This window comes from Equus caballus, chromosome 8 (genome assembly GCF_041296265.1).
Source record: "Equus caballus isolate H_3958 breed thoroughbred chromosome 8, TB-T2T, whole genome shotgun sequence".
NCBI classification, from domain to species: domain Eukaryota; kingdom Metazoa; phylum Chordata; class Mammalia; order Perissodactyla; family Equidae; genus Equus; species Equus caballus.
The window spans coordinates 14,607,416-14,635,259 of NC_091691.1; the positions used below are offsets into that span (position 1 = coordinate 14,607,416).

General features: G+C 52.8%; 1 protein-coding gene across 1 annotated transcript in view; it reads right to left on the bottom strand.

Moving 5' to 3' along the window:
• The window catches only part of WSCD2 (WSC domain containing 2), a 108,647-nt gene extending 86,940 nt beyond the window's left edge, over nt 1-21,707 (bottom strand). Inside the window, exon 1 of the mRNA XM_023646990.2 lies at nt 21,228-21,707. The gene's annotated coding sequence lies outside the window, so the exon portion shown is untranslated. The remainder of the gene's footprint in view (nt 1-21,227) is intronic.
• Between the last annotated feature and the right edge of the window lie 6,137 nt (nt 21,708-27,844).

Below are 27,844 nucleotides of genomic sequence, written 5' to 3' on the forward strand. Positions count from 1 at the left end.
GGTTAATTGTAAGTGTCAACTTGAGTGGGCCACTGGGTGCCCCAGTCATTACATTATTCTGGCTGTGTCTGTGACGGTGTTTCTGGATGAGACTAATGTTTGAATTGGTAGACTGAGGAAAGCCAACGGCCCTCCCTAATATGGGTGGGTCTCATCCCATCCCGTGGAGGCTTGAATAGAATAAAAAGGGGGAATAATGGAGAATTTGTGATCTCTGCCTGAATGTCTTCCAGCTGGGACCTCCGTCTTCTTCCGTCTTCAGACTCGGACCAGACTGCAACTTACACCATCGGCTCTCCTGGGTGTCCAGCTGGCCGACTGCAAATCTTGAGACTTCTCAGCTTCCGTAATTGCATGAGCCAATCCCTTATAATGAATCTCGGTCTCTCTCCGTCTCTCTCTCTCAGTTCTGTTTTTCCAGAGAATTCTAACTAACGCAATCACTCTGTAGGCAGCAGGCTGGGATTTGGGACGTGTTTGCCATGCAGGCAACATATTTGCCTTTTAACATGGCAATCTAGAATTCTCCACTGCACTGTATACACACACGGTATTCCATGAGGCACTGTTAGGCGGCTCACATATCATCTTTTCTTAAAATGTCAGTAGTTATGCAATTATTTTAATGGGAATAGTTAGAAAATTACAAGTGAACATCGAACCTTGATTTTACATGTATTAGCACTTAGGATGAAGCTGGTAAAACAGTGGGTTGATGTACGATCCATTTAAAGCTAAACATGGAGCTCTGGGAAAATTACTGAAGGTCGATGGAGAAGTGCTGGAGTTTGGGAACATTAATCCAAAAAAGAGACATTACTGGGGGGGGGGATTTGGGATTCCTGGGCATGGCACTGGGAGGATATTTTCCCCGAGAAGATTCCTAGAACCCTTTTGTGATGGGAAGAATAATGACCCCCAAAGATGTCCACGTCCTAATGCCAGAACTTGTGACTCTGCTCGCTTCCAGGCAAAAGGGACTCTGTGGATGTAATTAAGTTAAGGCTCTTGAGATGGGAGGTGATTCTGGAGTATCCAGTGGGCACCAAGTCATCACAAGTGTCCTTCTAAGAGGGAGGAGGAGAGTCAGAGTCAGCGAAGGAGATGTGACAGCAGAAGCAGAGGTCAGAGGGATACGGTTGTCAGCTTTGAAGAAGGAAGGGATCACGAGCCAAGGAATGCGGGCAGCTTCTAGGAGCTGGAAAAGGCAGAGAAACGATGTTCCCCAAGCGCCCCAGAGGCACTCAGCCCTGCCAACACTTTGATTTTAGCCCAGTGAGCCCCAGGTTGGACTCTGACCTTCAGAACCGTAAGAGAACAAATGCGTGCTGCTTTACACTGTCAAGTTGGTGGTAATTTGTCACAGCAGCCATGAGAAACTAACAGACCCTTCAACACATCTAAGGGGCCATTTACGCACTCTGAGGACACCCGGGGGCCCTCCACTCTCCCTCCAGGGCCTCGGCCTTCCCTCTTTCAATAACGATGTGGTATTTTCAACTTATCGCGACCACCGTGTGTTGAGCATCATGCTCCACCTAGATGAAGGACAGCCTCCCAGATTCGAGCAGGTGGGAGCATCACCTGTCCTCTGTTTGCCCTCCGCACCTACTTCTCCCCTCCTCCGCCCTGCTGCTCTCTGCCTGGGGGGTGGTCTGCATGGACCACATCAACAGGCTCTCCGGTTCTCAGGCTTCCAGTTGGGTTTGGCCAATAGGAGGGCAGGCAATGGGAAGGTGGGTAGAGAAAGGCCAGGGCATTCCTTTCCTCAGCATCTCTCTCTCCGTGGGGCCACCAGATTGGCTGAGGTGGCCCTCTCCACACAGCTACTTTCTCCAGGTCCCTGTCACTGCTCCTTTGCCTGTTCATGACTAGAGGTGGTAACAGCTCCCCTCTGGTACTAACCCTGGGGTGCTGCGCCGTCCCTTGCGATTTCCCCACATCGCATGCTCCATCAATAAACTCTCATCCACTGCTCAATTTGAGTGAGCCATCACTTCTGCCAGGCTCCTGACTGATATTGCAGATGATGCAAACACGACACAGACAAGCTAAGTCACTTGTCCAAGGTCAAGAACCAGGCAGCGGGAGAACCTGGGTCTGTCCAAAATTCTCGGCCAGAAGTTGCCAAGGTGGCCCATGGGCTGTGGGCTACAAACAGCCAGGGGACAGGCTGTATTTACTTAGTTTTCAATTTGAATTCATTGCCGACAGGTAATGGTTTCGGGCTTTTGAGTACAAACCCAGAGTTCCTGCTTCTCTTAAAACATAAAAAGAAGCCGGCATTGGCCTACATGTGTTTGTGTGTTAACTCATTTAATCCTTACAATAACCCCACAAGGTAAGCGATAGCACTAACCCGGTTTTCAATATGGGGAAACTGAGGCACGGAGATTAAATTGCTTGTCTGAGGTCACTCAGCTAGAGAGTGGAGGAGCTGGGAGCTGAAGCCAGCTCATCAATCAGCTATGCTGTGATCAGCTATGGTGAACTGAGCCTTCGAGGTGGCATGGGCTTCCCACATAGCCACAGTCTGCCACGAACCCTCCTGACATCACCTGCCTGGCCCCTGAGGACATTCCCATTTCCAACTCCCTCCCTGGGCTCTTCTGTGTCTCCAGGAAGCGACCTGAAGCCCTCCCCTCAGGGCTCCTGGGATGGGCCAGGCTCTTTCCTGGGAGCCATCTTCATCCCAGAGCAGAGCCTGGCCACCCAGAGGGGGGATTTGTCATCGTCCCAAACGCGGCTCACTGTGAAAATGCTCTGCTCACGGCCCAATCATGCAGCATCGGTGCCGCCCCACCCTCGAATCTCTCCAGCCATGTCGTGGATCTCTGATGGCGTCCAGCGCCTGGCTGGAGCCGGTGGGAGCGGGAGGCTCACACCCCTGTGCCCAGGAACACAGAGCCCTTGTTCCCCCCGGCCCCTGTCCCGCCCTGCTCAGGTTGGACCCTTGCCTCGGCTTGCCTGAACGGGGTTCTAACTTTGTCCTTCCTTGGGCACGGTCCCTTATCAGCCCGCCAGTGGGGAAAACAAGCCACGCAGAGGCATCTTCTGAAACCATCTCTGAAATCAGAGTCGGCTGGGCCGCCTTCTCCCAGTGCATCACCTTCGGAACGGGCAGTTCTGCTGGGTTTTGTTCCCTCTCTTTCTCCTCTTCACTCTTCCTCCGGTTTCTGCCTCTGAGCCTCCCAGGGGAGGAGAGTCCAGCTAAATGCCCTCATTGTGAGCTTTCTGAAGTGCCCCAGACGCCTTGAGATGGGTCCAGAGGGGCAGTGACGCCTGTGAAAGGGGATCGATGGCCTTCTTGTCGCAGAGCAGCTCCCCCCACGTCTGGCCCCGGTGTGGCCAGGAAGAGGGCCGGGAGAGAGTGAAGGAAACTACTGCCAAGTACTGGCTGGACCTCAGGGGAGGCAACGCAATTTCTAGAGCAAAAGATGAGAAGTGTTATCTGGCCGAAGAGAGCAATTAATTGGCCATTAGCCTGTGGAGTAGGTTTTCATTTCCCAAACTCTCAGAGATTAGAGAGGGAACTGGATTAGTCCCAGGGAGTGCCTCAGTGGAGTCCCCAGCGAGCGTGTGGTCACTAAATATTGACGTGGTGCCTCTGTGTGCAAGGCATTCTGGGAGACGTCTGGGAGGGCCGCGTGCGGGTGCACCTGGCAGAGACAGAGCGAGGCCCAACTCGGATCCTGACTTTGTTTCTAACTGGCCATGTACCTTTGCAAGTCCCTTTCCCTCTGGGCATAAACTGAGAGGGGGGTCCGGACGATCTTAGCTCGTCCGCCTCTGACCAAGAAACTCTAATGAAGCATTCGGCAAAAGGATGGTGGTGACGGTAGCGCGACACCGTGAACGTATATAATACACCGAACTGTACTTGGAAAAATGGACAAGATGGCAAATTGTATGTGTATTTTACCAAGATTTAAAAAATTGGAAAAAAGGGGCAAAAATGAAAAAAATGGATTCATTAACTATTATGTGAATAACACTACAGAAAAAAGGTGGCAGATAAATATGACAGTGCCTGCCTGAAAGGGAGCATTTTACCCCAGGGAGGAGAGGGGTTTTTTAGTTCCAAGGGCATACAAACTACATCCAGAGGACCACATCTCAGATCTGGATGCCTGTGCTTGTAGATAACGTAATGAAGTTTTGTTGGAATGTGAAAGAAAGAAAGAGAGAGAGACAGAGAGAAAGAGCGAGAGAAACAGGAAGGAAGGAAGGAAGGTAAGAAGGAAGAAAGGAAGAAAGAAAGAAAAAGAAACTCTATCCGGGAGTGTGTGTGGCAAATGGGGGCCATTTTGCCTCCTGGGGACATTTTTGGTTGTCATAATTATGGGGTGGGTGTTCCTGGCACTGGGTGCTGCTCAACATCCTACGGCACACGGGACAGCCCCCAAGACAAAGAATTATCAGCCCCAAACACCAACAGAGCCGAGGCGGGGAAACCCCACTGTGGAAGGTAGGTCAGAAGTCAGACCAGGAGATCAAGCCGGGGGACCTCGTTGGAGCGAGAATCCGGGGAGCTGGCACGTGAAGACAGCGGAGGACAGTCAGGGGAGCTCTGAAGGATGACAACACCGGGTCCCAGCGGAGCAGAAGCTGGGCCCTGGGGGTGGGGGAGTGGAGGAGCAGCCAGCGCGGGCCCCTGAGTCTAGGGAGAAATTCGGGTCAAAGGAGGATGGGAGAGGCAGGCACGGAGGGGCAGACGGCAGACCTTGCGGCGGCTGCACTGGGAGGCTGCTGCACGGCTCTGACAAAGGCCTTTTCTTCCAGAGCCTCTCGGGGAGGTCTGCCCGGAGGCCCTGCTCCGCCTGGCCGCACGCGGCCGCAGACGCCACCCACCCTGGGCTGGGGCCTGACTTATACAGGGGCCCTTCATGTGTTGCTTCTGAACCCGGGTCAGGAAGGGGTTGGCAGAGCGTCAAAGGGAAGCCCGAAGCAAGGACCCAATTCCCAAGCATGTTCTGAGCACCTGCTGCATACCAGGGCCCGGCTGCCTCCCTCCTGCCTCACCTCCTGCCCCTCCACTTTGGCTTCTGAGCTCCGGCCAGACCAGAACCCGACGTGGTTCTGCAATATTCCCTCCCCCGTCTGTGGGAGGCTTTCCTCAAGCCCCTCCTTTGCCCTGGAACACTCTCTGCCCCGTTCCTTTGCTTGGTGCCCTCCCACTAATCATTCCCATCCCGGCCCCCACGTCTCTTCCTTGGAGAGACCCTCTTGACTCCTTGAAACAGAGTCTCCTTCCTTTACGATGATCATACACCAGCCTGTCCCACTGGAAAAATTCATTACGCTTCCCTGAAAGAATTTGTTGAAAATCCGGCCAGAGGAGAAGGAGAGAGGGTGGCTAAGAGCACAGCCTTTGGCTTCGGACAAACCCAGGTTGAAACCCTGGCTCTGCCCCCCAAAGCATGACCCTGAGCAGACCAATTCACCTCTCGGGGCCTCAGTTTTCCCGTCTGTAAAATGGGGGCAATCATAGGACCACCCTCATAAGGTTGTTGCAAGGATTAAATGAGCTTCCTTGCAACATCCTTGCATCATCCTTGCAACATGCCCAGCCCTTTATTAATAAATAATCCTTCATTATTATTATTACCATCCTTAGGGGAGTGTTTAAGAACAAAAACTCTTGGGCTGGGTGGCCTGGGTCCAAACCACAGTTCCACCATTTGCCATGTACGGAACTTGGTCAAATTGCTTGACCTCCATGAGCCTCCACGGCCTTGTCTGTGAAACGAGAGCAATAGTAGCTCGTACCTCCTGGGGTTGCTGAGCATTACATGAGCTGATGTCTACCCACGCTGAGGACAGTGCCCGGCACACAGTAGGTGCCCAGTAAAGAATTTTTCACTAAATTTCTACATAAGGAGTGCACAGCCAAACAGGGAGGTCACATAATGGCAACACTGTCCTGTTGGGGTTATACCCGCCCATTCTCGGCCCAGTCCCTGTCCCTGCCACGGGCCTGGGAGATCACCGTTGACGAGGAAGAGGGTTCACATGGTGGGGGGCTTTGTGAATTTCCCAGGGGCCCCCGCAGGACACTTAAGTGCAGCCTTCCATAGTTAACGTGTCAGCGGGAATCCTGTGATCATTTCTCCTCTGCAGACAAAAGGGAAAGGAAAGACCCTTTGGGGTGGTGCCATGATCTGAAGTGGGGGAGAGGCTTGTGCCCCCTTGTCCCCTGCTTAGAAGTCGGCCTCAGACTCCTGAGTCAGACAGGCTTGATCTACTCCTGGCTGTGTGACTCTGGGCAACTCACTCTACCTCTCTGATCTCAGAGTCCCCATTTGTAAAAATGGGATGATAATAGTAGCCTCATGATGTTGTCAGAGGCTTCAACAAGGTGATCCATCCAAAGCACGGTGCCTGGCAAGCAGTCCTTGCGATGATGTGACAGTGTCTGACACTTGAAAAGACTCTGAACTTGGTCTCTAGCCTAGCTTTACCACTCATTCCTGCCAGATTTTACTCACATCACTTAACCTCTCGGCCCCCACCCCCGTTCCCTACCCCCCATCCCCCATCATATGATGACATAGGCGCCCTGGAGAGGATAACGAAGAGGACGTTTGTTACATTGTTGTCATAACAAATAGAATGGTAGCTCTATTTATCGATTGGTTCTCTCAGTTAACTATTTCCCAACTTCCCTTCCACTCTGCCCGCCCGGGCCCCCAGCAAGCTCACACGTTGTCAACAAGGATTCAGGGAGCCCCACTTTGAGCCAGGCTTTACACTCCCCGTTCTGGGGGACAATGGTGAGTGACACAGTGACACAAACAGGAACCCCAGCCCTCAGGGAGCTTACATTCTAGGCAGTTGTTCCCAGCGGGGGGCGATTTTGCCCCTTTCTGTTCCTGGGGACACTTGCCAACGTCTGGGGACATTGCTTTTGCTTGTCACAACCTGGGGAGGGGACGCTACTGGCATCTAGCGGGTGGAGGCCAGGGATGCTGCTCCACACCCTACAGCACCCAGGACGGCCCCCACCACATAGAATTATCTGGTCCAAAACGTCAGTAGCGCCGAGGTTGGAAAACCCTGTTCTAGAGGGAAGATGCAGAAAGTAAACAAAATAAATAAGTCTGGAGCCGTGCAGAAAGGCAGACAGGAGGGGGCGGGAGATGCCCGGAATGGGGATGGAGGTGGTGAGCAGGGCTGCATTTATGGAGGATCTTCCGTGGGGTGGGAGAGGAAGCAAGGAGTCCAAGACGACTCCGAGGCTTCTGGCCTGAGCATCGGGAGAGATTAAGGAGCAGCCCTACCGACTGTCTCTCTACACCCACTCTTAACTCTCCCTCCCCTGGCAACCTCGCCTCCACTCTCTGCCCAGCAGCCAGGGCCATCTGCAAATGGGAACTTGGTGTCTCCATTTCACTTCTCTAACCCCCCAGGGCTCCCAAATGCACCCCAACCCCCGACTTGAAAGGTCTACCATGACATGACGCCTCCAAGTCCCCCAGCCCCCCCCAACCCCACCCCCCCTCCCCCTGATGCACTTCCTCCAAGAGGCTGGGCTCTCGCCTCTCTCCCATCAGGAACACTGTCTTCCTCCCCCACCTCCTTCACTTCCACTTGACCCTACTCCTCTAGAAGGGCTCCGCTCAGATGCCGCCTCCTCCAGGAAGCCTTCCCAGACACCGTCCTCTGGGCTTTCACAGGGCCCTGTGCTTCCTCCACCACAGCGCTGAGCTGCTGGTTTGTAATGTCCAACCTCCTCCCCCGGGCTGTGAGCTCTGTGAGGGGGAGCAGCAGAAGCATCTAGCTCACCATGGACCAATCATCCAGGTTTGCCCGGGACCCATGGGCTCCCAGGATGCTCCGACTTTCAGCGCTAAGTCTGGGAGGATCCCAGGCTAAGCTAAACCAGTCGGTCGCGCTAATTGCATCCCTCATGTTTGGCAGAGTCTAGACCAAGGTAAGTTCAACTCGTGTTTGTTGAATGAATGCTGAGTAGGAGATTTACAAACGTTTCCTAGATGGATGGATGAAGCTCATCATCGAGGAGTTAATAATCCAGAATTATTAGCCAGACTTCTGGAAGCCTCTGGAAGCCCTGGACCACGGTCCAAGCTTCAAGCTTCAAGGACCGATAGAAATCACAGTGTTTCTGCTCTCCCGCTAAGGGCCCAGGTTCAAGGGGAGGTCTGGGCCCACCCTCCTGCCTGCACAGAAACGGAGGTCGCGGTGGTGGGCCAGAGACCTCATTCTCCTGGACCGAGAGGGCAGCCCACCCCGGGCCTGGGGCTCACTGCCCCGCCTCAGAGCCCTGTGTCCTTATCCTCACCCCCGCCCAGCCCTGTCACCTGAGCCTCCATAGAGGACAGCTTATCTCCTTGTCTGTCGGCAGCCTGCAAAATGAGAAACTTGAAAACGCTTCTGGGGTTTTATTTTTCTCTTTCTTTCGTATTTTCTTTTTTCTTTTTTCTGGGGCAATTGACCCTCCACCCTTATCCGGTTCTGAAAAAAGGGGCTAATTGTGTCCTCTGGCCGGGTGGCCTCTGTGCCAAGACAAAAGCTGCGTGGGTTGTTTTTGCTCATGTAAATTTGGAACCCTGGGGGCTCACAGGACAGAGGGGCGCAACCCCCTCAAAAGTGACTTCTTGCACTAGAAGGAGAGAAAGGCTTGGCCTAAGACAGGATGGCGGGGACGTTCTCTGCGCATAAGGCTGAAGCATTATGGTCCAGGTGGGGTCCCCCTGCTTAAGTATCTGGGGGGACATAGGATCTTTTCAGGGGGCCCATGACCCCCGCACAGAAGAAAACACAAACAAAGATGTACAACTTGATGAAGAATTACACAGTGAACACACACTCACCTTCCAGAGCAAGAAATCAAACATAGCCAGCACCCCAAAGGCCCTTCTGTGCTCTTTCCCCACCCGAGGAAACCACCACTCTGACGATTATGGTCATTTCCTCCTTGTTTTTCTTTATAATGTCTCGACCTAAGTGTGCAGGCATCCTTAAACACTACAGTTGAGTTTACCTTCTATTTCAAACTTTTTTAAGAACTTTTTTTTTTTTTGGTGAGGAAGATTGGCCTTGAGTAACACCTGTGCCGATCTTCCTCTATTTGTATGTGGGACGCCTCCACAACATGGCTGATGAGTGGTGTGTAGGTCCACACCCAGGATCCAAACCAGCAAACCCCGGGCCGCTGAAGTGGAGTGTGCAAACTTAACAACTATGCCACTGGGCCAGCCCCTATTTCAAACTTTTTATAAATAGAATTATATAGTACACACTGTTTTGTGTCTGCCCTATCCACCGTTCTGCAGCACGTAGCTGTACTTGTTCATTTCACTGCCGCGTACTACCTCATGGGGTGCCGGAACCTCGCTTTACTCGTCTATTCTCCCGTAATGGACATTTGGGTAGTTTCTGGTTTTTCACGATTATGATTATTACACATAAAAAAAGCATTTATATCCTCCTTTCTGTTGAGTCGATATCTCAAAGTGGAATCGCAGATTAAGGGATGTATCGTGGCACTTTAGTCAATAGTTTTTCAAAGCACTCGCACCAACCCACACTCCCGCCAGGTCCTCAGTCCTCCTCTTAAATTTCAGTTAATAACCATGAATCTTTGCTTTGTGCATGCGGCAGGAGTGTGAGCCTAGCAAGGCTGCTAAACCCTGACCCCCCAAAGTGACACAAAGGCGATGCAGATCAATTAACACCACACAGCACTCTCTTTACAAACCCTGAAGGAATGGTAAGGAGCTTGGCGAGCACATGGCACGGGAGACTGACCTGGTCCAGGGGAGCCCCGGAGGAATTCTCAGAAGTAAGTCTTCACCCAAGACCTGAAGGAGAAGCTGCAATTAACCCGGTGAAGAGGGGTGGAGGTAGAGATGAAAACATGCCAGGTGGATGGTACAGCAAGTGCAAAGGCCCTGAGGTGGAAGGGAGCAAGTGAGTTTAAGGAGCTGGGGGAAGAAGGCCCAGAGAGGTCAGGGAATTCTCCTGAGGTGACTAAGCAAGTTAGTAGCAGAGGAGAGTCTGGACTCCACTGCTAAGGGGCGTCCTTGGTGCCCGTGGGTTTGTATGAACGCAATGGATTCCCTTAGAAGGCAGGGGCTCTGGATTCCTTCAGGCAGACTAGAGTTCAAACCTCAGCTTTGCCACTGTGTGACCTCAGCAGACCCCTTCGCTGCTCAGAGCCTTGGTTTCCTCATCTGTAAAACCGAGGACAGTGATGGCAAAGCCACCAGCCCCAGGGCTGCTGTGAGCAGAAAAGGGGGCTGTGTTCTGGAAGGGCCCGGCACAGAATGAGCGCTCAGTAGGTACAGGAGCACGATCATCTTTCTCCCTCTCCCCAGGCTGCCAGGGCTGGAGTTTCACAGGAGGAGCCAACCTTTGTCGAGTACCTACTATGTGCCCGACACCTCCTTAGGTGGCAGGAGCTATGAAGATCCCCATGCTGCAGATGAGAAAACTGAGGCTCAGAGAAGTGAAGTGACTTGCCCTCAGCCACACAGCAGACGGCGGGAGAGCCGGGATTGAACCCTCCCTCACCTGGAGGGTCGGCGGCTGGATCATCTGTCAGCCTCTGCAGAGGAAGTCTTATCCCACGAAATCAGTAGCGTGAAGCAGAAATCAGAGGGAACATTAATAATCTCAGGCAGCAAATGAACTGCTTCTAACAGGCCGCTCTCGCTGACTCCCATCCTCGGGGCCTGTTACAAATGGCGCAGCTCAGAGTGACAAGGTGCTCCCCGGGCCGTCCAAGGAGAGGCTGGAGGCACACAGCACGCAACCCAGGTTTCTGGAACAATGGGCCAGTGCGTCTTCCGAGGTCACCCACAGCACGAGCTCAGACAGAACGGGCTCGGTGTCCCCCTTACTGGGGAGACTTGACTCTACATGCTTGTTGGGTCTGTCCTGGGTTTGACAGTGGCCTGAATTGGTGGCCAACACTTACCATCAGGTGGATTTTGCATAAAACCTTAGAATTCTCTTGGAAAACAAATTGAGAGATGTGGCCATGCAGGGCTCACAGCGGGCAGAGGCTGGGAGCAAACGCCCCCCGGAGACGGGGCACTTAGTCCTCCCTCAGCTCTGTCTCCCTCCCACTGGACCCGCCTGCCCCTGGAGGCATCCGGATTTGCAATTCATCCCTGCAGCCTTTGAGCCATCACGGCTTTTAGCTGGTGGAGGGTCACAGGAGGTGGGGCTTGTGGGGACAGTGGCTTTCAGGGACCAAAGGGAGGGGAAGTGACAGGTCCAAGGCTAACAGAGGTCAGTGGGATGTCCAGGCTGAGTCTTCTGGTCATGGGCGTCTCCCTACGCCCTGAATACCTGCAGAGACCATGCCTGGCCTGTATTACTGGCCATGCCAATAATCATCCTCATCGTAGTAGTAGTAATAATAACTAGACTTCCTGAGCGCTTGCCTGCTGGGGTTGGTGCTCGGGGCCCTGCATGCTTGATCTCATGCCATCCTCACAAAAACGCGAGCTGAGGACTAGATGGCCTGTCGATTGGACATTGGGGTCTGACCAGCATTCACGCCCCCTTCTTCAGGTAACTGGGTCTTGGTTTTCCTTTGGGGACCCATTTCTCTCCCATTATTGGTCTTTGTGGCTCAAGAAGGCAGCAAACAGGGATTCACCTCCTACAAGGCTCCAGGGTTGGTCACATGACCCCGATCTGGCCAAACAGCCTAGTCCATTTCCCTGGCCATGATGTTTAGTTCCAGGAGGCCCCAGGTCTCAATTCTACGGCTTGCTGGAACTGAGGTTGCAGCTGGCACACTGTAAGCGTGGAGCCACTGAAGGACATTTGTGCCCAGAAGAAGGGAGCCAGGCCAGCCTGAGAAGGAAGCCCACACAGAGAAAAGCAGAGTCAAAAGGCTGTGAAAGAGGGAGAAAGAAGGAGAGGGAGAGCAAGCTGTAACATTGTTAAGCTCCTGGATCCAGCCAAGCCTGAAGCTAGATTGCTAGGTACCTGTGCCAATAATATTCCCTTTTATGCCTGAGAATAAGAGTGTAATGATATTTAAGTTGGATTTCCTGTCTCTTACAGCCAAAAGAATCCTGCTCAATATAAATACTATCATTATTTCCATTTTACATGAATAATCGGAGGCTAAGGGATTGAAGTAAATTACCCAAGGCCACACAGCTGTGAATTGGTAACACTTGGATTTGAGCAAGATTTGCCCTAAACCTAAGGCTGTTAGGTCAGAAATCCTGGCCTCTTATAGGGCTGTCCCTCTGCCTCCAGGAGCTGAGAGCTGGGGACTTTAGAAACAGCACATACTTGGAGCGGCTGGTACCATCGTGGTGCGTTGCGAGGCCAGGAAGGGGGGAGAGGAGGCTGCACCGAGATGAAAAATATGTAATAATTATTTAAATCAGTTCAGATGCCATAAGGAGAAAAATCAAAGCTTTCTGTGGCATTTCCCCAGTGCCATTTTCAATTCTATCTTATCAAAATACGGCTGGAATTTGTTTTTCAAAAGGAAAAAACGTTTTTAATTAAAAAAAAATTTCTCTAATAAAAGTTAAAATAGCTCACAAGCCATCAGGTGACAATGGAAGGAAGACAGGGGCATTTTAGCAACTTAAAGCAGATTAAAAAACTAATTTGTTGATCGTTTTCCCAAAGCTCACCTCTCCCTTGGAAGGCTGGGTGTTTTGCATAATGAGGCTGAAATCCTGAAATCGCTGCTGTCTGCTCAGCTCCCTCTTTGTTGGGGTTTCAATGGGTTCCCACCTCACGTAGGGGCGTGGTTTCTTCTTGTTGCTCTGGCCAGGGTTTAATGGAATCATTTCATCCCCTGTACTTAAAATCTTTGCAAGCATCCCACTGCTGGAAAGATGAACAGCAGAACACTTACAGCCTGGGGAAATGAGGCACAGGGAGCTCAGGCGACTCGCCGAGGATCCCCCAGTCTGTAAGTGACAGAGCTGAGATCTGAACACGAGCCTGTTCAACTCCAAAACCACAATCTCAGTCCCCACTCCTGAATCGGACCAGAGTTAGACAGGCTACCCCCGTTCCTGCCCAGCTACTGCACAGGTATGAAGACGCTGCTGTCCTTCTTTGAGGCTGTGGCATCTGCTGCGGGCTGGCTCATCGCCCAGCTCCCTCCCAACGCCGTGTCCTGGTGGCGGGCCTTCCTGCATGCAAGCCACTGGACAGTGAGAGCCCCGCTTCTTAGAGCTCTCTCCGGCCTGGTTTCTGCAGATGACCGGCTCCCACGCAACATGTGAAAGATGGAAGCAAACGTCACGAGCCAGATGCCAAGCACAGACAGCGGTGCTTTTGTTTTCATCAGCAGCTTTAGCTCATTTGCAACTGTCCCCATTCTACAGAGGAGAACACTGAGCTCAGAGGTTGAGCCACTGCATGTTGTTAAGTGGCTGAGATCCCAGCCCAGACGTGTCTGATTCAAAAAATGTTTATTTCTTGAGTGCCTGCCACGCTCCAGACACTATTCTAAGCGCGGTAAAATGTCACTTACTCATGTTGTGAAAAATGAAGAGTTCCACGTAAGTCAATTTTCCAGACACCCAGGACATCATACACGGAAACACTTATCAGTTTAACCATGGGATCAAAATATTTTATACAATGAATTACTCTTTGCCCTTTGCCCCGTCCACTGAATGTGGTTTAACTGTTTCTTAGGGCTGTCACAGAAGCCAGCAACATTTTTGCGGTTCTAGAATACTGTGCGTTGTATGACACTGTTCTGCGATTGGTGGCATTGCTCTGTAACATTGGGATGCGCACAAGCTGCCGAGATGAGGGGGTCATTTGACCCCTGCACTGAATTCCCCCTGGCTGTGTGTCTGTTGTTTCCACGCTTCTTATTTTTATAATCTCTTCATCTGTACCGTCGTGCTCAGGCTGTCGGCTGTCTCTTCTAGCTGCTGTCACTGTGATTTCCTTACCATCCTACACACTTCTAATTGGCTCCTTGTATAATCAGGGCACTGAGCTCATCAGAATGTGTGCAAAGTAAGAGTCAACAGGCTCTGAGTGAAGAAATGTCGGCTCTTTTCTGAGACGGACGCTGTGGAAATTCATGGGGACCACTTTCTTTTTCTTCCTTTTATATAGTTGAGTCAACAGGAGAAACGGCCTACAGTTATTATGGTGAGACCCTTAACAGCTTTGTGAAAACGAAAGCAGGTCTGACTGTTCGGAGAGTCTCAATTTTCTCCTTGTCCCACAAGGTAGGCATTCGAACTGCAAAGATCCTGGGCACCGGCTTCTCGATGGACACTCTGTGGGGGAGAAACCGGGGCTCGCCTTGGGGACAACCTAAGACAGGGAGAAATACGAGTGATCTGCTGTCTCCAGAAACTTCCACACAGCTCATCACGGCAAATGTCGTGTGGCCCCAGCTTCCTGGAGGCCCAAGGACTTTCCACGAACTTGCAAAGCCAGAGCCTGGTGCACACACAGCCCTGGTGCCCCAGACCTGCCTGAGTCGTCTGCCGGTCACTGGTCTAGAGGGGGCTTCTCCAGCCATCCGCGGCCACTGCTGCCCATATAGATGCGCCTTGCTGACAGACCCACGTTTGCCATGGTTAGGCCTGTGAGGATGGACCCTGCCTGGCTCGTGTCACCCCCACATTAACAAATAAGAGGGAGAGGTGGGAACCTTCTTTGCAGGGGTCTCCAAAATACCTCCTCACCTCCACCTGGGAACGACATTGGCAACCCAGCAGTGGGGGCAGGCAGGAGGGAGGCGTGGCCGAGCACACAGGCTTTGGGACCATAAAAGGCCAGATGGGAAAAGCCCTCTGTGATTATACACAACTCCTCTCCCACTCTACAGATGGGGAAACTGAGGCCTTGAGAGGGGAAGAGACTAGCTCAAGGCCACTGAGCTGATGGGTGGCAGAGCGGGGACCCAGATCTCTCTGCGTCCCGTCCAGGGGCTCTTCCCCTCACCCCGCCTTCGCACAACACAGAGAATTGAAAGGAATCAGCGAACAGTACGATATTTGAGAACTGAGCTAGAAACGTGAGCATCTGGACCCGAGAAGAGGGCTGGGGCGGGCCCTCCTGCCACCTGGGACTCCAGGATGCACGCGTTGGAGTTGGGGCTGGAGGGGGACACAGCTGCCATCCCCGATTTCCACGCACTAAGACACGGTCCCCTGCCTCCCCCTGGCTGGGTGGCCTTGGGATGTCTCCTGCCCTCTCTGGGCCTCTGTCTCCTCATCTAAGAATGCTTCCAGCTCCCAAAGTCTCCGGAGTAGCTGCCCCTCTCCTGAGCCTCTGGGTGCCTCACCTGCGATGGATGGATGCCCCACGTCACCTGTGCCACCGTGACTCAGCCAAGGGCACTGAATTCTTGTCTCATCTCTCTCCACTGAGGCTCTGACCCTGGCCAGGCTTTTTAGCTCAGAGGTCAGCAACTTTTTTCAATAAGAGACCAGACAGTAAATATTCAGGCCCTACGGACACAGTCGCAACTACTCAACCCCGCAGTTGTAGCTCGAAAGCAGCCAGAGACAATATGTAAGTGAACGGGTGTGGCCCTGTTCCAATAAAACTTTATTGACAAAAGCAGGCAGGGGGCGGGACTCGGCCTGCGGACCGCAGTTTACCAGGCCCCGTTCCATCATTCACGATATATATCGCTCCAGGCTGGGTTCGACACCTCCTCCGGAAGCAGGATGGCTATCACCTATCTGCGGTCCCGTGGCCTCTGGTTTCTTCCATCTCCGCGTTGCTCTGGCTGCAACAGTCAACTATTTCCTCTGTCAGAAGGAGGAGGACAAAGGACAAGAGGAAGGCAAGCTGCTGTTTGTGGCGGCTTCCAATGAGCCGGGCACCGTGCAAAGGGATCTGTCAACAGGACCTCACTGTACTCATAACCACCCCGGGTGGGGCTTGGGGCTGGAGCTGGACCCTGGGCTCTCCTGCTTCCTCTCCAGACTGTAAGTGCCTTGAGGATGAGCTGGGGTCCCTCATCAACGTATCTTCAGTGCCCAGCACAGAGGATGCCACTTAGAAGATTCTTGGCAAATATGGACCAGCAGCAAACACTGATGCCGAATGAATGAATGAATGAAGAGCAAACCCGCCCCCCCCATCCAAACAGACACTCACACTTCCGTGACATGATTCATTCTTGCCTACCCAACCTCCAGGTGAGTTAGGGGAAAATGCTGAACGTATGCTGTGATGTCAGTTATGTCAAACAGGCCTGCTGGCCTGGGGGAGGCAAAACGACATTGTGGTCAAAAATATGGTCTCTGACATCAGTTGATCTGGGTGTAAATCCCAGGTATGCTCTTCCGGGCTGTGTGACCTGGGCAAGCCAATTCACCTCTCTGAGCCTCACAGATCATAACAGAAGGTGGAAACAGAAACTACCTCCCAGGGTTGTTGTGAGTAATAAATGATACATATAAAGCCCTTGGCATGTGTGTGGTATCTGGTAAGCACTCTGTAAATGTTATTGATGATGATGATGATGATTACTGTTGATGCTGGGATGAGCAAAAAGCAAGGTAGGAATGGGATAGCGACGATGAGAAGTACAGGTGCTCATTACGTATGTCTGAATGAGAACCAGGGATCAAACAAGAGAAGGAAATACAGACTGCTGGGAACTGCGTCCGTGAGCTGTAATCACAATATTGTTGCCTAACAAACAGCCACAAAACCCCAGGAATTGCAATGAGGAGCATTTACTCAGCTAACCTGTTTCTGACCAGCTGGAGCTTGGCTGAGCGAGCCTCTTCTCTGAGGTGTGGGCTCAGGGAGGCTTGATATATGCTCGTTCTGGGTCCAGGCTGAGGGAGAGCGGCTACCCCAGGGGTGCTCGTCTCGCAGCCATGGCAGAAACATGCCAGGCTCCCTAAGGCCTCGGCTTGGAATGGACACACTGTCACTTCCACCTCACCCTGATGGCCAAAGCTAGCCACACGCAAAGTGAAGGAGCAGGGGCATAAACCCCGCCTGCCCCCTGAGTGGGCAGAGCAGCAAAGTTGAGCGGCTCAGGTGTGGAGATGGGGAGGAGGGAGGAACTGGGGCTAGAGATGCCTCCACCCTGATAACCAAAGGCCAGCCAGGCCTCAGAAAGGTGCCCCGTCCCGGCCCTCCTCACCCTCAGCCCGGGTCTCATGAAATCTGGAAGAGCCCCTGAGCGGTAACATTCACAGTCGGGGGAGACCCAGTTCCCAGCTCCCGACATCTGGACCTGCTCCGGGGAGCCATTAATCTTGGGCAATTTCTTTCCTCACTTGATTTGTTTATTTAAGGAAAACAAGTCGCTCCTAATTAGAAACACTGCTGTCGAGATGTTCGGCGCATCCTAGGCTGCCTATTTTCAGACCTTCTGCCTAAAATTATACCTGCGCTCTTAACATCTGTGAGTTTGTTCAGCAACTGTCCTGAGCGCAGGCTTCTGGTGAGAGAGACGCAGGCTGTTGCGGGGCCAAGGGAGCCTGGGGTGGAGGCGAACACGGGCTTTCGGGCAAAGGCACTTGGGAAGACGAACATGCACTACCCCGACACCCTGCTCAGAGCCGGCCCGGATCGCTGGGCCACCACGTGGAAGATGCACAGCACGAGCACAGTCCAGCCCTGAAGAGCAGGCAGGAGAGGAGTTTAAAGGTTCAGAGACGTCTTTTGCTTGGAAGATATCAGCTGTGTTTACAGCCACACACACCCCTCCACATCCCCATGGACACTCAGACACACTGGCAGAGATGCACACGCTCAGAAACACACACGTGCTATCCACGAGATACACACCAAAGTTACACGGCCCTACAGACAAGCCAACACACTCAGACACACACCTTGTACACCCAGAGACGTGCAAGGAGATGCAACACAACACCCCAGGGACACACATTCAGAAACTTATTCCTCCACAGGAGACGTGCACATGTTACACTTTAAGCTCCAGAAACACACAGAGACATTCACACGCACACTGAGACACGTTCAAATGGACACTGCAGGCAGCACAGCAGATACCAACACTCGCAAACACACAAATACACAGAGAGATACAATCAAGCGTGCAATGCTACACACAGGCACACACCCTCAGAAACATGTGAACACACAGAGATGCACAGTTTACCCGGCAATACACACAGATACACACCCACAGCAACACACATATACACAGAGACGCAATCCAATGCACCCTCTTGTCACAGACACACATGCTCAGAAACTCACACATAGACACAGACACTCACAGAGGTTACACCACAACAGACAGGTGCACACACATACACACACACAGAGAAAGCAAGTGTGCGATGCTGTACACACACATGCGCATAGAGACACACACATGAGTACACTGAAAACCATGTAGATAGATACCTGTAAGCATAGACCACAAGCTCACGGTCTGTGAGCACACACACGTGTATACTTACACACATGCAGGCACTCACAAACGGCCACAAAGACGTGCAAACAGCACATACACCTCCCAAAGCATGCATGGGCTTCTCGAACACAGGTGTTACTGCACAGACCCTCCCAGCACACGCGTGTGTCCATGCAGCCAAGCACCTGTTGGTCACAGGCACACCTCCAACTCACACGCACACAACTGCTTAACACTCACAAGCACATACAACGACCCACACTCACACTGACACACACGCACACCTTCTCTTGCAGATACGCACACACACATGCTCACAAATCCACAGACACGCAATCTCACAAGTGCACACCCATATTGACACTATTCTAACCTGTATGCACACACCCTGTAGGTTTCCACGTAAGTCCTACTCCCATGAGCACATGTGCACAGACATGCACGAGAATGTATACAGCTGCACGCATTCATACACAAGCTTGTGCACAGACACACACACCCCACTCCACCAGGAAGGTAGATTGCTCCCTTTCGGAGTCCTGAAGTCAAGCCCACAGACTGAGCCCACAGACCTGGTGGAATTGCTCCTGCCCCAGGCCCTCCTGCGTGCCCACGACCTTGCTCCACGTCAGCCAAAGTGAGGGCCGCCTTCTGCATCGAGGTTTCAGCATGGACCCAGGGAACCCTAGTCTGGGAAGGGACATAGATGTCCCAAGCCTTGAACCACTCAGAAAGAAATAAGACTGAGCAATCTACCACCTCCCTCCCCACACACATGCAAGACACTTTCCCCAGCATGGCAGTTCCCGCAAGGATCAGCGGCCTCTCCTGTACGGACGGCCTCAACAGAGCGCCCAACACCCAGACAGCCTGGGTCCCTACACAGCTGCAAAGTTGAAGCCGTGAAGATGGCTCACCTCCGCCTCCCGTTGTCATGGCGACACAGCAGCTGGATGCATCCAGGCCTCCCACATGGCCCTGGGCTCCCCACTGGGAGCTGCTGGTCCAGCAGGGCTTTCATGAGGAAGCAGCGAGGAGCGGGGGCTGCAGGTGTCAGGGGATTGAGCCATCAAGGCCCTGCCCCCCAGTCAAAGATCTCCTGGCGCTCAGGCGGGACAGGGCCAGCCTCCCTGGGGAACACAGCACCCGGATGCCCACACACAAGGTCCCCAAACAGACAGCCCTGCTGCTGGGTCTGTGGAGGTCCAGTCTTGACTAGATACACTGAGCGCTTTCCGTGCCCCATCTCCGCTAGTCCCCAACACCCTTCTGAAGTGGGAACCATGAACTCCCCATCTTACAGTGGGGGGACCGAGGAGTGCAGGGTGAAGTGACTGGTCATATTCAGATGCCTCTGAGTCTTAGGTCTCTTGAACAGTAAATTACATCACCTCCTGGGAATTTGAAAATCTCATCAGAGCCTTAGAGTGTCTGAACCGGGGCCTCTGAGGATACATGAAATCTCTTCATTTTACAGAAACAGCTACTGGGCCTAGAGAGGTCTAGTGATTTGCCCAAAGTCACACAGCAAATTGAGGGCAGACTTGAAGGGCACCCTCCTGACCCAGAGATGCGGTTTCCCTAGGATGTCAAGCACTGGCCGCTAACATCCTGGAGGACTCCTCGGGTCTCCACAGCCTGGGGAAGCAGCTCATAACCTGGCTCCAGGTCAAGGTCCCAAGAAAGGGCAGGAAGTCCTCAGGCTCCCACCTTGTGCTTCCACGTGCTAAGAACCTCACAGCAATGCTGTCCCCAGAGGGACACCCGGCCCAAGCAGGTGTTACAGGGCCACCTTGGGGTCATGCCAGAAGCCCCTCCACTGCCTGCCTCACTGACCAACCAGTCCATTGAGATGAGCCAGCCCCAGGCTGGAGCCCAGCAAAGAAACAGGATGCCATCTAGGGGGCTGTGACCACAGAGGTGGGTCCAAAATGATCCTCCGGGACCAAGTGGCCTCTTTGCAGCATGCTTTTCATTAGGAGGAAAAATAATCGGGCCACGCTCATGAGCTGTGTGCTGGGCTCGGCAGAGCCCCTAGGGGCCTGGAGTGAGGGGGCCCCCACATCCTCAGAGCTGGGCACGAGGATGCTGGGAGCCCCAATCCTGAGGCCCATCCAGCCCCTTTTCTGCACGGTTTGTCCCTTCCCAGGCTCCTCTCTGAATGGTCTCATGGAGCAGCCAGGAAACTTCCCCCAAATCGTGTGCTCATCTAAGGAGCTGCCAGGAACTGGAGGTGATCCCCATGTCTCCTGAGTCTCTGCCGGGGAGGTGAGCGGCTCCCATGAGGACACTTGGGGCTGCTGGAAAGGCTGGGATGGAGGCGATCTGGTTGAGTTCTCTCCCCCGTCCTTACACACACACACACACACACACACACAGGCCAGAAGGGACATGAGCAAGCCTGCAAAGCCCTGCACACAAAGCCCACGGCCCGGGCAGCCCTGGGTGCTGGCTCCAGGTGATGGGGAACCTCGTTCACACAGTATCACCCCCACAAACACCTTGTAAAGTCAACTTGAAAATAGGACCTTCTCCCTTCGAACTCTGAACTGGCCAAGAAGCGGGGGCTTCACGAATCAAATTAAACGGGCTCTCTGCCTTCCCGGCCCAGCTCAGCCTGACAAGACCCTGAGCGGGATGCCTGAGGAAGGACGCCTGGATGAGCCGGAATGTTCCCCCCTCCGCCAGAGGAGAGAAAGTTTGTCATTTACCCAGAGCTGGGCTGTCCCCACTCGGGGTCGTCTACTTGCCTGGCTCTGGGCGCTGAAGCCGCAGCCTGCAGAGAAGCCGCCGAGGGGCCCCGAACCGTTTCGCAGCCGCCCAGCGCCCCGCTGCCTTGCGGAGCCCTCTCACCAGGTGCAGGCCCCTCAGCCCTTACCTGAGGGGATGGGGGAGTGTCTCAGCCGCTTGCGAACTCTGCCCGCGGAGCCCAGCAGGCGCCTGGGGTCTCTCCCTGCGACTCCCGCGTCCCGCTTGGCGCGCCCGCTCCGTGGGCGCCTTCCCAGCTGCCAGCTGCTGCAGTGGCATCAAGGAAAGAGGAGTCTGGATTTCTTTTCTCGCCACCGAGGCTCCTCCAGCCGGGCCGGGGCTATTTCTCCGGGGCTGGTGGTGCCAGGGGCATCCTCCGCGCCTCCAGCGGGAAAGTGGAAGAGTGCGCGTCCTGGATTGCAGCAGCGGCGACAGCGGTGGCCGGGGACGAGGAGGAGGCGGTGGCGACGCCAGCCGGCGAGCCGGGGAGGCAGGCGGAGGCGAGAGGAAGTGGAAGCCGGGCTCCCGCGAGCCTGGCGCTCGGGCGGACCGGCGGGCGGGCGGCGCTGCGGGGGCCCCGTGCCGCGGCGAGGCCCCCGCGCAGAGTCCCCGCCCCGGGGATGCCCGGCTCCGGGCGCGCGGGGCGCGGGGCGCGGGCTGCGGCGGGGGCGCGGGCCTCCGGCCACCTCGCTTGTCGCTCGCTCGCTGCGTCCCTCGCTGGCTCGCCCGCCGCCCCGGACTTCACGTCTCCAGCCCCAGCTCCCGCGCCGCTGCCACCGCCACCGCCGCCGCCGCCGCCAGCAGCGCGCTTCTGCCCGGCGCGCTCCTCGCGCGGAGCCACAGCGCTGCCTCCCGCTTAACTCCTTGCGCGCCACCTGGCCCTCCCGCGGCCTCCCCGGGAGCCGGGCGGCCCGGGGGCCAGGCCTGCTGCGGAGCTCGGGTAACGGCCTCCGTCCCCGAGCCTCAGTTGCCTCGTCTGTAAAATGGGCTGGAGAGACCCAAGTCATGGGGTTATTTGGAGAATTAACTGAGATGATTGGCGAAGTGATGCGCTGCCTGTCACTGAGGAAGTGCTCAATACATGGGAGAGTCTTTGTTGTTGCTGCTGATGCTGTTCAAAACGGTTAGCAGGGAGCCTCGCAAATAGCAAACACCCGAAGAAGGGCAGGTTGGCTTTTTGGTAGTGTGTTGTCTTATCAGGCAGTAGGTTTAGGCTGTGTGGCCTCCAGCTGATCACTTCCTCTCTCTGAGCCTGTTTCAGAGATTCCTTCTGGGCTGTGTGACCTTGGTCAAGTCTCGCACTCCTCTGAACCTCTGTATTCTCATCTATAGGGTGGGGATGACAGCTAATGTCCACCTTCAAAGGGTCCCCAGTGGATCTCTGGGGAAGGAGCCCATGTTGTGATGTGGCCTGTGACAAAAGCCACCACTGAGTGGGAGCTGCCTGATCGCAGCTCCCTGGCCGTGTAGTTTCCTAAACATCATCTAATTGAGTCATTCAAACAACCCTAGGAGGCAGCTTGTTCCATCTCCATTTTTCAGTTGAGAGAACTGGGACCAGAGAGGTTAAGAGGCTCACCTGGGTTAGCACAGACGGAAAGGAGCAGAGCTGGGATTTGAATCCTGGACTTGCTGACTCCAAAACCAGTAAGCTTGGGACTCAAGGAGATGCTCTAAAGCGGCCATTAGCAGAGCATTCTTCACTGGAACTAGAACAAGAATTTGTATCTGCATTTCTTTTATTAGAGCACGTTGTTCTCCCAATTATAACATTAATTCTTGTCTAATGTAGATAATTCAGAAAATACTGAAAAGTGTGAAGAAAAGCAAATCAACCCTATTCCCACCACCCGGAGAGAATGATTATTAACACCTTGCCATAGTTCCTTCCAGTCTTGTTTCTATACCTCCGTATAAAAGCGATGGGCACAGGGAATCGTCCCGTGGACACGGTTCTGTCTCAGGAGACGGGGAGGGCTTGGCAAATGCATCTCACGAATCCTTTGCTAAGGCTGGACCTCCAGTTCCCCCAGCCCAGCAATCGCAGGTGGAGTTACCCCACTGGCCCAAGAGGAAGCCAACCAGGCTGGGGACCACCGGGCAGACCCTGCTCGGACGCTTCCCCTCCCCACTCCCCATCCTGTGCCCCCCTCCTGGAAGATGAAACCATTCCTTTCTCTGGAGTCCAGGGACTAGTGATGTCACACACACCTTCCAACCTGCCCCTGCCCCTCACCCACTCCCCACCATGAGCAAAGTGTTCCCAGAGTGCCGGCCCCAGAGGGACAGAGGCAGTAGAGTGGGGGCCTTAAAAGTCCAGGCAGCCTGGCTTCAGTCCTGGCTCTGTCCCGGGCAGCTGCCACATCTCAGAGCCTCTGTTCTCATCTACAACCTGGGGGTGTAAGTAACACCGACTTCTTGGAGTCGTCGTGAGGATTAGGTGAGATACAGACAAGTAAGTGCTCAATTAATGGCCGCTGTTGCCTTGTATTAGCGAGAAGTGATCTGAATAATATCGATTGCTACCAATTGTTGTGTCCTCACTAAGTGACAAGCACAATTCCCATTAATTCTCTACAATCACTTAGGTGACGGGTATGGGAATTAGTCCATTTAAAGATGAGGAAACTTGAAGCCCAGAGAGATGAAGTTGTTTGTCCAAGGGCACACAGCAAGTTCATGGCAGAGCTTGGATTAGACCCCAGCTCTTCTGCGCCCTGCTCGGCCCCCAGCACTGTGCCAAATGGTAGACGCTGTGCCTTTTCCATGCCCTCTTCTTCCCACCACAACTCATAACCCTCTTCTTCCGCCCTGGGGACAAACCTCCTTTGGGCAGAGATCTGGGCACTGACACCTGTCCAAGGAGCCAAGCACAGGTTGGGGGAGGGGGTCCAGGAGGGTGCTCTTGACCTCCAGCCACGACCCAGTCCGCCTCCACCGTAGCCCACTTCCCCTGCCCCTCCCTGGTCCCCCTTGGGTATTCGAATGGGGCTGCTCATGATGGGGAAGGAGCCCCAGGCTTGGAATCACCAGATGAGGCTCTAGTGCTAGGCAAGTGTCCTTGGGTCAGTCACTTGGCCCTTCAAGTCTCTGCTCATCCTCTGTGAAAGGACTAATGTCTCCCCTGCCTGGTTGTTAGGGTTGTTAGGGAAATGATAGATTGGAAAACACCTCAAAAGTGGCAAAATCTGTAAAAACATAAAGGTGTTACGGTCATTACTGGCACCATCATATGAGCCTCTATGAACAGCATCATGGCGTCGTGTAGTGGGTCAAAGTGGGAGCTCTGAAGACAAGTTTGTTTTTCCCCATATGGGTGTCCAATTGACCCATTGTAACTTTTTGAAAGAACCCTCTTTCCCCCACTGCTCTTTGGGGCCACCTTTGTCATAAAGTATCTGTCCCCGTGTGTGTGGGGGCTGCCTCAGCCCTCCTCATGGGTCCAGAGGTCAGTTTGTTTCTTTGTGCCCATGTCACATAGTCTGAGTTACTTTAGCTTTATATAAGTCTTGATATCAGTAAAAGATGTTCTTGACTTTTTTTTTTCCTCCTGCAAGGTTCTCGTAGCTATTCTTGGCCTTAGGCATTCACATATAAATTTTAGAATCCCTTTTCAGGTCCCTCATACAACAATAAAAGACCAATTGGGTTTGGGTTGGAATGGCACTGAGTCTACAGATGGATCTGGGGAGACTCGCTATCTTTACAATATGGAGGTTTCCCGTCCCCCTACCTCACACCACACACACAAATCGCCCCTGGCTGGGTGCAGATCTAAATGTGCGAGACAAATCAATGAAGATTCTAGAAGCCAATAGTGGAGATAATCCTCATAACCTTAGGGTAGAGGAAGGTTTCTTAAACAAGCCAAAAGTCACTATCCATAAAGGAAAGCACTGATATGTTTCATTTCACTGAAACCATAAGAACTTCTCTTCATTCAAAGACACCAAGAAGAGAGTCAAAAGCCACAGAGTGCGAGCAGATATTTTCCAAACACATCACCAACTACGGATTCCCATGAGAATTTACAAACAACTTGTACAAATCAACAAGTTAAAGGCAGACAGCCCAACCAAATGGGCAAGAAACGGGGACAGACCTTTCACAAAAGAGGATGCTCAGAGAGCCGGTACACTCATTAAGTGGTGCTCCATCTAATTAGAAATCCAGGGCACGCCTGTGAAAACTGCAGGGAGATACCCCTGTACCAGGATTGTGAAGACTGACCATCCCAAGTGCTAGTGAGAATGTGGAGCACGTAGAAATTGAAGATGCTGCTGGGAGGAGTGTAAATTGGTACAAACGCTTGGAGAACCTGTGTGGCATTATCTACTAAAGCTGGGTATACACCCTCCCTATAAGCAGCATTTCTGCTCCTACGTATGCATCCAACAGAAATGAATGCTTATGCGCACCAAAAGACATGTCCAAGAATGCTCCCAGAAGCAATTTTGGGGGCTTATAATAGCAAATTTTCAAATAACTCCAAACCACCGAAATGTTCGCCAACAACAGAGTGGGCTAACTGTGTATGTTCCTATGATGGAATACTATATGACAATGAAAACGACCAAATTCCAGCTATGCACAACCACGGGGTGAATCGGACAAGCATACTGTTGAGTGATAGAAACTAGACACCAAAAAGTACCCTCTGTGTGATTTCACTTCCATCATGTTGGAAGGCAGGCAAAACTCGACTCCAGGGTTAGAAGCCAGAATGGTGGTACCTCTGAGGAGGATGAGATTATGATTGGGAGGGAGCACGCACGCAAGCTTCCGGAGTGCTGGACAGCTTTTCTTTCTTGAGCTGGTTGGTAGCTCACAGCTGTTTGTGAAAAGTCATTGAATCCTACATTTACGTATCGAACGCTTTTCTGTACATGTGTTAAAACTTAACTCTTGAAAAAGCTGTTTTTAGCAGCAATCCTTGAGCAAAGCAGAGCTGGGTTCACACCTGAGCACTGCTACTGTCTGGCTCTGTGAGCATGGTCAATTTATTTCATCTCACTGAGACTCAGTTTCCCCATCGGTAAAATGGGAATAACAATCATACCTACTGGCTGGGGTGGTGTGAGGGTGACAGGGCTTCAAGCGAAATAACAGCTGCCAAGCCTGGGGCCTCACCCCACCCATACCGGCTGGTGATGACCACGAACCATATTCTACAGTGTGATACATGTCCCATAGTCAAGGGGTGTCTGAGGACTAATGGAAAGAACTAAGTTTGAACCTCAGAGATGGTCGTCAGCTAAAATACACGACGCTCAGTTAAATTTTCAGTGTAAGTCTACAATTTTACATGGAACATATTTACACTAAGCTTTTTAAATTGTTTATCTGGAATTCGAATCTAACTGGGGGTCCTGTATTTTTACTTGCTGAATCTTGCCATCCTAACCTGATAGTTAGCAGCTGTGTGTCCTGGGCTAAGTTGCTTGACCTCTCTGGCCTTGATTGCCTAACCTGCAAAATGGGAATACAGGTCCCTGCCAGTGTGGAGAGAATGAAACTGACTCAGGCAGGTAGGTCTTCCCAGCACATACCAAGCTCTCTGTATTCGTTCCTTTCCCTTCCCGTCATCTCCGTCCCTCTCTTCTTTCCTTGCCTAATTCCTAGGGTGGCCGGGCTCCCCACAAGCATCATTAAGCCCCGTTGCTGGCCTTCGAATCTAAGAGATTGTGATGAGCAGGAAGGGATGAAGTTGGCTCCTTCTGGACTCAGCCATTGGACGAACTGTTTTCTGCTGAGGACACGCTGTGCTCTCTGCTTACCCCGCCATCATTCATGTGTCGGGTCTCCGACAGGAGCCGCATCCTCTCTCTGTGCCCTCTGCCTCAGCTCAGAATGTTATTGTTTCTGGCCAAAGTCTGCTGCCGGACTCGCAGAGGAGAGAGAAGAAACACAGTGATCTTTGAAATAAATTATAAAGATCAAAGCAGGGTGAAGTGAGAGAATTTCTGAGATTAAGATCAGGTAACTCCTCCAAGCTGTGTTCATAAAAAGAGTCACTAACCCATACATCACTGTCATTTGACCCACAGCATCTAAAAATAGGATTTGCTCTAATTTCCTGAGTAGCTGATGTAAAAGGAGATAATATGAGAGTAGTGAGCCGGCTGTGTCAGGAGGTAAGTAACTCCACTTTGATGGTGTTTTTCTAAAGTGGAAAGGAGGGGACTCACCTCCAGACATGTCAGGCAAACCCCGGCAGAGCTCAGAGGGTTAAGATGAAGGACACTGGAGTCAGCCAGACCTGGGACAGAGCCCTCCTCCTAGCTGGGTGGCCTTGAGTAAATTGATTAACCTCTCTGGTCCTCATCTTTTAAAAAATGGAGAATAGTAATTCCAACCTTTGGAAGATTTTGTGCAGATTAAATGATAGACATATATAGACTGTTTACCACATCTTAAACACTTGTAAGATGTGCATGAGCCGTGACCTGTTATAACGATTCCAAATGGAAAGGATGCTGTTTATTCTGGGCTCTGGACAGAATTCTGGAATTCAAGCCTGTGTGGGTTTCCCAGAGTCAGACTTTTTTTCAGGCGTTAAACAACTGACTGACACATCACTGTTAACGTGTGGAAGCGAGAATAAGTTCGAGAAGAGGAACCTGCAGAGGTCGCGGCGACTTCGTCCCAGGTACAGATACACAGTGGAGGGGCTCCTTTAACTGCAAGAGGTTTGGGTACGAGGCCCGGGGTGGGCTGGTCCCTCTCTCCACAACCCTGCATCTCGGA